This window comes from Solanum tuberosum, unplaced genomic scaffold (genome assembly GCF_000226075.1).
Source record: "Solanum tuberosum cultivar DM 1-3 516 R44 unplaced genomic scaffold, SolTub_3.0 scf00458, whole genome shotgun sequence".
Lineage (NCBI taxonomy): Eukaryota > Viridiplantae > Streptophyta > Magnoliopsida > Solanales > Solanaceae > Solanum > Solanum tuberosum.
In genome coordinates this window covers 265,178-276,588 of record NW_006239378.1, presented here as the reverse complement: position 1 = coordinate 276,588, position 11,411 = coordinate 265,178, and the positions used below count along the sequence as shown (strand labels likewise).

The window sequence follows — 11,411 nt, the reverse complement described above, 5'->3', positions numbered from 1 at the left end:
CTTTTTTAATTCATCCCCCCCCCCCCCCCACAACCCACACACAAAGTATTTTAATCAGTAAACACATGCTTATACTATTTGCACTAAATTACATTGAATCCAGTAAGAAATGGATAAATCGATTTAGAAAGCTTAGCACTGAAAACACCAAAATTGAAGCAACAAAGAGAGTCAATTAGAAAACAAAAACAAGAATATGAATGTTCAAGGTTTCACATATATAAAGCATCTGTATAGAGCATTGTCTTGGTACCTGCCGTAGGGGTGTGATCATACCCAAAATTTGACCTAAGTTATTCATCAGATGTCCAATCTGGGCATATCTGCACCAAAATAAATAATGCAGATGCAGTTAGAAGTATAAATATCCTTGCAGCCTTCTTACTTTTTGGCAAGGTAATGAATGGCACAAATGATTAAGAATTTTATGGGAACACAAATGATTGAGAACAAAAAATTGTAGGAAACAATATACACAGCCAAAAGAAAGAGAAACAATGGGCAAGAAATTTGGCACAGCCGTAGACAAGCAAAGTGGACTTGAAGGAAGAATAGCTCGAGTTTGAAAATGAAATATCAGAGAGATAGCATACATCTCGAACTGTGCACGGCTTCTATCGTGCAATGTCTTGTAGTAGTTGTATTCTCTCTCATCCAAATAATCTTTTCTCACTGTAACCTGAATGAACCCAAAAAAGAACCAGTCAGAAGATTCTAATGGAATTGAAGTACACGGCACTAGTGCAAACAGAACTTACAGTCTTTGTGGGGAGTGCAAGATCCACAGCTCTTTCTTTTTTGGTACGTCTTAGCATTACGCTTTTCAGAATTTTGTACTTCAACCAAACCATCGCATCTCTACCTTCATTTTCGTATGCCTTTAAAGTTTTTTCAATATACTAGGAAAAAAATAGAAGACGTTTCAACTTTACTATGTCAGCAATAAAATGAAGCTTCAAAAGTATGTAAATTATTAATTAATAACTTACGTTCTTCCACCAGAGGAAGTGGCGTTCAGGTTGGTGGGAGCACTGTGAGCACACATCGTAGGAGCTGTAGAATTTATCGAGGGACAGACAACATGAGATGTTTCAAAAGTAATATTGATTGAGAAGCAAAATGATAACAATATAAAGTAAAATAGACTGTGAGCCATTAAGAATTTCACCCTCTGGGATAGGAACAAGGATTTAAAAATGAATTTTTGTGTCTACCTAAAATCAAGTCCACTGCAATTACAATCTTCGCAAAAGTAACAAGCATAAGGCGTAACTTGTAAGAAACGGACCTGTAGAGAAGTACAGAATTTAATTAACCTCGCAACTAAAGAAGTAAGGAAAAGGTAGTTAAAGTAGAAGAAGTTAACTTACAAATGAGTACAATTCTCCCATGCGGTTTTGCAGGGGTGTACCAGTCAATGCCCACTTATAAAAAGATTCTAAAGCAAGAACCGCTTGTGTGGTGTTGCTGTGTATAGACTTGATATTATGAGCCTACGCCATAGAAGTTCAATCAGTTAAGAACATTTCAGATAAAAGATCTTGTGTCATATGAAATTTAGGAGTTCTACTCTCAGACTACAAAACACTTGCGGGATTGTTCCAGGGCAACATAGAGACAGAATGTCCATGTCCACCATGTAAAATAGAAAAGGGTGATCAAACTAGAATTGAAGATGAAATTCCATGTTCTTACATTATGTTGTGTCTTAATAGCTGAAACATTATTAATATTATTCAGCAGTAAACCTATAGGTTTCTTCCTAACCACCATAAGATTCTTCACATTCTACTGACCAGCATAGCTGTTAGCACATTATTCAGCAGTTAACATGATCGACTTGAAAAAAATTGCATAAACAACAAATGATCACCATGTATCTTGAAGTGCCAAGTTAAGAAAACAAAAACTTAATGCATGTCTATGAATGTATGACTTGCCTCATCCAAAATGATGCGCTCCCACTTCACTGAATGCAGAATTGACTTCCTTGTGGACACGTCTTCATCAACCCAGGCTGAATTTTCAATAGAACCATCGTCACTCCATTTTGAGTTCTTGCTGTTCTGTTTTGACCTCTTTGGCCAATAGTCAGCCTGGATAACGGAATATGTAGTAATGACAAAATCATATTCCTCCAGTTTGTACATACATTTCTCCCTGTTGGGGCCATGATACACAACAGTTTTGTTGCTTCCTTTAGTGGTGCAAAGTTCAATCTCGTGAAACCATTGCGTTGCTCCAATCACAGGACATACAACAAGAGTTCCTTTTACTGTTGGGAGTTCCTGGGAAGTACCGGGTGAAGACGGCAATATACTAGAACTAGTAGTTGCTTTCTTTAATTCGCGTTGAGCAAGCACAAGTGCTATGGCTTCAACCGTCTTCCCCATTCCCATTTCATCAGCAAGAATACCCCCTTTGAATATAGTTTCTTGCTTTAATGACCAAGCCAACCACTCCTTTTGGTACCTCAATAGTGGCAAGATCAAATCTGATGGTGCCTCGGCAGTTTCAGCAAACGAGACGTTCTGAATATCCAAGTCTAAATCATCTGAATAATTCTCCAGAAGGAATTCATCCATTTCTTGTTCCAGTAACTCCCATGTCAAAACTGATCTTCTTATCTTTTGCATTCTCTCACGTTCATCTTTCCTCATTTTTATCCTTCTCACCATGCCATAGAATCTATGATATGCATCCGTATCTTGGTCCATTTGATCTTCAGTAACATGAACAACTATCAATTTAGTTAGATAATTACGCGAACTATTCAAAGCATTTATAGGTGTTAGCATTTCAAGATGGATCTCCCCTATGGAATTTGACATCAATAAATTAAAAATAGGAGAAAATTAAAGACAACAACTCATCGCTAGGGCACAACATTCACATGGTATTTTAATTTACATGTCATTCATTATTTTCTATTTTGGGTCATTTCAAAATCATTCAATTTCAACCAAGGTTTCAAGATTGAAGAGCTTCAGAAGAAAAACAAACAAGACAAAGAAGAAGAACCTGGAATTGGCGGATTCATTTTCCCAAAAAGCAGAGAGAAATTAGGGCTTGTTGTTTTTTTGATGCTTAGAAACTGATATCCATCAATGGACTGGTGGTCTTCTTATATAGACTTGGGCATTCCTCTCCTCATGAGCTAGCTTTTGGGGTTGAGTTAGGCCCAGGTGTCATATCTTTACATGGTATCAAAGCCAGGTCCATCCCCATTTGGGCTCCCGGTCCACACTCTGGTTGGGCCTGGGAATGAAGAAATGATAAAGTAGGTAGAATCTCACATTGATTGGAGAATGGATTGGTGGTTTACTTATATTGACTTGATAAATTCTCCCCTAATAAGTTAGGCCCATATGTCATATCTTTACAATCATCATACATATTAATATTAATGGGTGAATAAAGTAATAAAAAAATTGTCCTCTCCAACAAACCTGTTCTTTTTCGAAATTGATCTAGACAATTTTAAGGAAAAAGTATTTAAAACCGTTCAACACAACTAAATGGCATTTAAGGAGTGTACATATAATATCAGGCTGACAATGATAAATTTGAAGTTGCTCGAAGTTCTTGGACCTTGAATGGTCAACAAAAAAATAATTTAGTAAATGCAAAACGAGGAGAGCTATCAAATTAAACTTAAACTAAGTAACATGTTTTTGGATGTGTTTCTTTCCATTTCTTCTCTCCTTTTTTCCTTTTTCTTGGTTTGGAGGGAGGTTATCTGGGAGAAAGTGGGAGTGGTCTCTATGGCAGACAAGATGAGAGAAGTGAGACTAAGATGGTTTGGTCATGTGCAGAGGAGGTGTGACGACGCCCTAGTGAGAAGATGCGAGAGGCTGGTTGTAGTTGGGGTGTGCAGAGGGGTAGAGGTAGGCCGAGAAAAGTATTCGGAAGAGATGATTAGATAGGACATGACGCAACATCATTTTACTGAGGACGTGACTTTAGATAGGAAGGAGTGGAGGTTACGTATTAGAATAGAAGGTTAGTAGGGTTAGAGGGTGTCCTGCTTAGGCTTGTTAGTGCTTGTTGTAGTACTAGTCATACACTAGTTTCTTTGCTTGTTGTAGTACTAGCCATACACTGAGTTCTTTCTTGTAGACTTTACACTATTGTTTTATTAACTGTTATACTTTCTTCATGGTTTCCTTCCTTTATTACTTGGGTTTGATGCACTTGAGCCGAGGGTCTTTCAGAAACAGCCTCTCTGGGTATGTTGTTGTTGGTTTTGGGGGAGGGGGTACAGGTTCACAAACTCACTACTGAATCATGACACAAGTCACACGATTGTTCAACATCTCAAGCCTCTTTACTGTAATAGCCGATTCTATGGTAGAAAACTTCACAAGGTAAGGATGATCAACTTCCTGTCGATTAAAGAAAGACATTGGTCAAACATTTGCGACAATCAAATTTGGCTGATGACCATAGTAAGACAAATACTTCAACATTAAGTTCACAAAAAAGAAAAGCACAAAATATTTCATTTGACATGAGAAAATAATTTAAGCAAACAACTACGTTTAATAACACCTCTAGCAGTCGCCTGATAAGTTGGATTGCACGTCAAATAACTCTTTCATTAGTTCAATCTTTACACAGATTTTACATATTTTATCCACGGGACAAGGCATAAGTACCCCCCTAGACTATGACCGAAATCTCAGAGACACACCAAAACTTAACTAGGGTCCTATTACCCCCCTAAACAAATTTAAAATGGAATAAATACACCACAAACGCTGACATGGCATAGAGAGTGTGCACACTCTCTTGAAGGCAAGTGATGATTGCACAAATGGGACACATGTCATTTTTTTATTGGTGACTTTATAATTAGTTAGTACACATATTTATTGATAATAAAACTTATATATATTTAATTATTTTTATTTCTTTATTTGTAAAATATTTATTTTTATTTCTTTTCACTTTAAACTTTTTTTATTTAATTTATTATCTTTTCACTTTTCATTATTTTAAAAAAATTATGTGTATTATTTTTTAAAAATAATTTAAAAGTGTCCTTTAATTTTAACGTTTTAATTTATTTTATGTTTTATTTGATTTTCTTCACTTATTTTGATATCTGTTCAAAATTAACTTATTTTAAATACAAGACATTTGAAATCAAATCAAAATGAAAGACAAAGAAAAAATAATCAATAGAAAAATAAAAAAGAAAAAAAATGAATTTAGGTTAAAAAAAAGTTTCGATACAACGTAAAAAAATGTGTATTAACTTAATTTAAAGACAAGATAAAAAAAATAAGAATATTTTTAAATTTTAAAAAAAAAAAATTTAATTAAAAAATAATATTTACACACGTGGTGGGAGAGTGTGTACAAACACAACCAACTTGGGTGGTTAAAGGTGCCACATCAGCATAAAATGTGCACAAAAATACGAAAAAAATGAGTCAGGGGGTTATAGGATCTTAGTTAAGTTTCGTTGTGTCGCTGAAATTTCGGTCATAGTCTAGGGGGTACTTATACTTATGACTTATCCCTTTTATCCACTGACAAATTGATTGTTGTTGTCCAAGACTTAAGTCTAAAACAATGTAATACTATAGTGATGAAATTATACCAAGAAAATGTTTATATATACAGAAGGAAAGGGATATTAAACAGAAGATAAAAATAAAAGAAGTTGCAGCACATTCATATCTATCCATACATAAGAAATGTATTGTCAACCAAAGCACTATGGCGAAGAAGCAGAAAATGAATGTTTGCAAGAAAAGAAGATTGGAAATTGGTAGAAAGAAAGGAAGATGAAAAGAAGTTGAAAGAAAAAGAATGAGGAGAAGAAAGCCATTGTTCTTATCAATTTATATCCAAGGAGCAGAATGTCATTTTCACTCTAATTGAACCAGCGAAGAGAGTCAATTAGAAAACAAAAACAAGAAGATGAGTGCAAGCATCAACTACAATTATGAAGAATGTTCAAGGTTCCACACATGTCAAGCATTTATAAAGCATTGTCTTGGTACCTTCCGCAGGCGTGTGATCATAGCAAAAATGTGACCATAGTTATTCCTCAGAGTTCCAGCCTGGACATATCTGCACAAAATACAAAATGGGTATAATACAGTTAGAAATAAAAATGTCCTTGCTCCCTTCTTACTTTTTTGGCAAGTTAATGACACAAATGATTGGGAATTTTATGGGAAGAAAAAGACGTATAAGATTTAAGTTAAAAACCAAGAAACTAACCCAAAGGGTTCAAGAACTACTTGAGAACAAGAAATTGTAGGAAACATGATATGCAGCCAAAAAAGAGAAACAATGGGCCAGAAAACTGGCGCAGCCGTAGACAAGCAAAGTGAACTTGAAGGAAGAATTTTTTTTTCCTTCAAATTTACCACTAGATAGCGTGTCTAGTGGTTTTTTATTAATAATAAATAAAAATCCTCCATTGGAATTTGAACAAGCAAGGGGGGCTAGAGCTTACCTTACCAATCCTAATGAGGCTAAGAACCTCTACTTTTAGCAACCATGAAGAAAATAAGAGCTACAGTTTATTACGAACTCTCTGATGGTATTACATATGATGATGCTTAAATAATGCAAAATTATAAAAGCCACGAAGGAAGTTGAGTTATCAACCTCAAACTTCCCTTTACAAATCTGTCCAATAGCTCTTGATATGTTGACACTGTCATGTGATTCTGTTTTGCCAATCGCATCGGTAGGTGCCTCGAAACAAATTCCTTAGTCATCTTATCATCCAAACTAGTATTTCATTTATGCTTCTTTTTGTTATTGAGTTTGTAATGTGGCTTTTTTGTTTGATGAAAGAAAGTTATTTTATCTTTCTTTTGTGAAGGATTTGGAAGCCACAAATGTGGAAATTTGGTAGCCATATTTGTCAAGATTTGGCAACTATATTTGTCAAAGATTTGGAAGCCACCATAGTTGATATATTCACATTGAGATGTTGAATATTTTGCATCTTCCAAAGACATCATCCATGACATCAACAAGCCTATTTTTTTCTCTATAAATAGGGAGCTTAGACATTAGTTGAAACACACCTTGAAGCATATGAAAATATTTCATTGTTTTCTTTCTTTGTCTTTCCATTAAGAGTAATTTTGTAGGAGAGTTTGTGTTGGGAAACACTTGTGTGAACCCTTTGTTGGAGTGATCTTGTGAGGTTATTCTCTTTGGGTATTTGGGATTAATTAGAGTATTTACTCTAATTCTATACTCTCTTTTGTACTCTTGTTGATATAGTGAAATTGCTCCTCTCCGCTTGTGGACGTAGGTCTATTGACCGAACCACGTTAAATTTGTGTCTTCTTTAAATTGCTTTACTTTCGTTATTATCAACTTACTATTGTCTTTGTTATTGTCATTACAACATTGTTTGGCTAAATTCCGCACTACCCGAGTTCTCGATCCTAACAATCTCTGATATGTTCCCATTCTCTTTCTTGTTCCTCGAAGCGCAAAAGACCTCCAAGAGTCTTGGCGGCTAGAGGCACACCACCACTTCTTTTCACAATCTCCTTTCCGATAGCCACAAGGTTAGGATTTATTTTTTCTTGGTTCTCAAATGCACGTTTCATGAACAACAACCAACAATCTTCTTGAGACAGATTTGACAATTCATATGGTTGCAAAGTTCCCATAATTGATCCAACCCTTTTAAGACGAGTGGTGGCTAGAACAGAAGCACCTCGTGCTCCAACCTTTAAGACTGCTTTTATCTTGTCCCACTTTTCTTGATTTTCATTCCAAACATCATCCAAAACGAGAAAGTATCTCTTTCCATTCAACATATCCTGAAGCTTCTTTTGAAGTGGAGCCAAATCCATGCCGTCACCTAGTGGTTTTCCTTCCATAGATTCTACAATTGCCTTTATCAACTTCTTCTCATCAAAATCTTCTGAGACACAAATCCATATTTTGGGATCGAAATGCTCAATCACTCTTTTATCATTGAAGACCATTTGGGCAAGAGTCGTCTTTCCTAGCCCCCCCATACCAAGTATTGGGAGGACTGAAAGCTCTTGGACATCACAAACTTTGTTTGTAAGGATTTTTACTATCTTATTCTTCTCTTTGTCCCTTCCATAAGGTTCTGGTTCAGTTAAAACAAAACCTGTTGCAAGCGATATATGTTCACACGAGAATATTGTTCAGCGAAAAAACAGAGAAGATTTTTGCACTATAAAGAGACAAGGATAAGCAGACATGAGATTGACTTTGCAAAAATGACAACCAAGTTAAGTATAGTTCAAAACAACTCAGGCTTTTTTTGTATTTTTCGTATGAGTAAGCTATGGATTTATCTGAGCTGGCTTACACCATGTATATATGTTAAGAACTTCACCAAATAAATAAATTAGATGGAAGTGGTAGAATTACAAATCTGAATGTGGATCCACCTCTGTTTAGACTTGAGACAAACATTAGATTAGAAAAAAATCTTTGGAACTTCCCCTCGGTCCATAAACACACATGAATTTGATAATTGCCAAAAAATGAATATACTTTAATTAAATTGTTGTAATACTAATTCTATCTAAAATATTATAATAGTGTGATAAGTTGCACAAAAATTGAAGAGAAATATACAAGCTCAAACCAATAACTTCAATTATGCAATTCCTACAATATATCAGGTATTCAATTTGATAAAAGTTTCTTCTGTTTAATATGGCATAACTCATAATTTAATTGTCAAATGTGATTTCAAAATATTTCTTGTCTTAGGTTTTTCATCTTCTTTTTAAGAAACTGTAGTCTCCACCTTTTCACATTTGCATATGTATTAAGAAGTTGTTGTCGAATGAGAGTAGTGTTTTGCAAAAGTTATATAGAAATTAGATCAATTTGTGTCTTCCTTAAGATGGCTAGTAGATGATCATTGTGCGATAACTTGCATAGTAATTGAAGAGAAAATATACAAGCTTAAACAAATTAATGGTGAGTCTATTCAATCAAGATTATTATCAGTAGAAGGTACATCATGCTGAAATATTGCTATCAAATGAATTTCAAAAGTAATATTCGATTATGTATTTTTTTAATATATCAAGTACTCAACTTGATAAAAGTTTTTTTAATGTGTCACAACACATAATTTAAGTGTCGCTTATTGGTTCAAAATATTTCGTGTTCTAAAATTTTTGCCTTCTTTCTAAGAAATTGTAGCCTCCACCTTATTACAATCATATATAGGTCAAGAAGTTGTTACCAAACGTGAATTGTGTTTTGTAAAAATTGCACATAAATTCGATCAACACATACCTTTCTTATGATAGCTAGTGGATCATTGTCAATTTTTTGGTGTACACCTACAAAAAAATATAGTTATTATTAGTGATAAAAATAATAATTGCTCAGATATCTAATCGATGTATATAAAACATAATTATTATAGGTAAGTGTACTCCTTGCCTAATTCAAAATTATTAGTTCTATCATCTATGAATTTAACAATAAAATATTAGTTAAATTATGTAAAATGATTCATAACCAAAATTTACACAAACAAGAATATACAATTTCATGATACTCCAAGAAGTTATAATTAAAAAGATAGTAACCTTACCTGATTTGGTATTTCCATGACAAATTTCTATGTTGCAAGAGGTAAAATAACTATGATACAAATGTTTGTGTACCCAAGTAAGATGAACTTTCAACTAATTAAAAAACATATATGAATAAGTCGAATTAAAGACAATAACTTATAATGTGAATAGAAAAAATAGAGTACATAAGTAGAAAAGAGAGACACAAACACAAAATGAATATGAAAAAATGTCGCCTACACAAAGTAGAATTGATATTAATAATTTGATGAATTGGAATAGTTATCTTGTGATTTTTCACTATGTATACACAATATATAGCATTTAGTAAATGAATATATTGTATTGAATTGATCAAAAGAATTTACTCTCCACATTGAATATACCAAGTAACTTTTCCAATTCTCCATATGTTTATTACTACAAAGAGATGTTTTACTTTTTGCATTAGGAAATAGAAGATAAAGCATTTACAGAAATTGAATACACATAACTCTATGTCTTTTAATTTATCTAGGTCATTCATTTTCTATATTATTATTTATTTATATTTATTAGAAGATAGACTTACTTTTTAGAAAGAAAAAAAAACATAAATTGGAGTTAAATAAATGGCAAAATATTAATGGGTATTTTCGTGTATATATATTCAATAGCCAAATATACATGCATCAACCTGAAGGATTTGAAATTGAAGGAAAAGAAGATCATGTTTGCTTGTTGAAGAAATCCTTGTACGGATTAAAACAATCTCCAAGACAATGGTATAAGAGGTTTGATTCCTTTATATTGGGTCATGGTTATTCGAGGAGCATGTATGATAGTTGTGTTTACTTCCGAAAGTTAAATGATGGTTCATTTGTTTACTTATTGTTATATGTTGATGACATGCTCATTGCTGCTAAGGATTTGACAGAAATTCACACTTTCAAAAGTCAGCTGAAAAGTGAGTTTGAAATGAAAGATTTAGGAGCAGCTAAGAAAATCCTTGGCATGGAGATCAAAAGAGATCGAGGAACCAAAAGGTTATTCCTGACCCAGAAGAAGTACTTGGAGAAGGTCTTGGAGAGGTTCGGCATGAAAGATGCTAAACCAGTGAGTACTCCTCTTGCTGCTCATTTTAAGTTATCAGCTGCTCAATCGCCGCAGACAGAGGAAGAAGAGAGATATATGGCACAAGTACCATATTCCAGTGTTGTTGGCAGTATTATGTATGCAATGGTGTGTACACGTCCAGACATTTCACAAGCAATAAGTGTGGTAAGCCGGTATATGGCTTACCCTGGTAAAGCACATTGGCAGGCTGTGAAATGGATCCTTAGATACTTGCGAGGCACTTCAAAACACATGTTTGGAGTTTGGGAGAAATCCTAACACTTTGGTTGGTTTTGTAGACTCTGATTATGCAGGTGATCTTGACAAAAGAAGATCACTAACAGGCTATGTTTTTTGCATTGGTGGTTGTGCTATCAGCTGGAAAGCTACATTACAACATGTAGTAGCTTTATCTACTACCGAAGCAGAATATATGGCAATGACCGAGGCGATCAAAGAAGCATTATGGTTGAAGGGTCTATTTGCTAAACTTAGCTTACACCAAGGTGGTATTATCAATTTCTGTGATAGTCAAAGTGCCATTCACTTGACTAAAGATCAGATGTATCATGAGAGGACGAAACATATTGATATCAAGTATCACTTCATTCGGGAAACCATTGCAGAAGGAAAGGTCTCTGTTAAGAAGATTAACACAAGAGACAACCCTGCCGACATGTTCACGAAGTCTCTTCCAGTCAGCAAGTTCAAGCTTTGTTTGAACTTGATTGGCATTTATGAAGAATA

At 34.3% G+C, this 11,411-nt stretch overlaps 1 pseudogene; it reads right to left on the bottom strand.

Annotated features, from left to right (window-relative positions):
* The window catches only part of LOC102596512 (ATP-dependent helicase rhp16-like), a 17,342-nt pseudogene that overhangs the window by 3,221 nt on the left and 2,710 nt on the right, over positions 1–11,411 (bottom strand).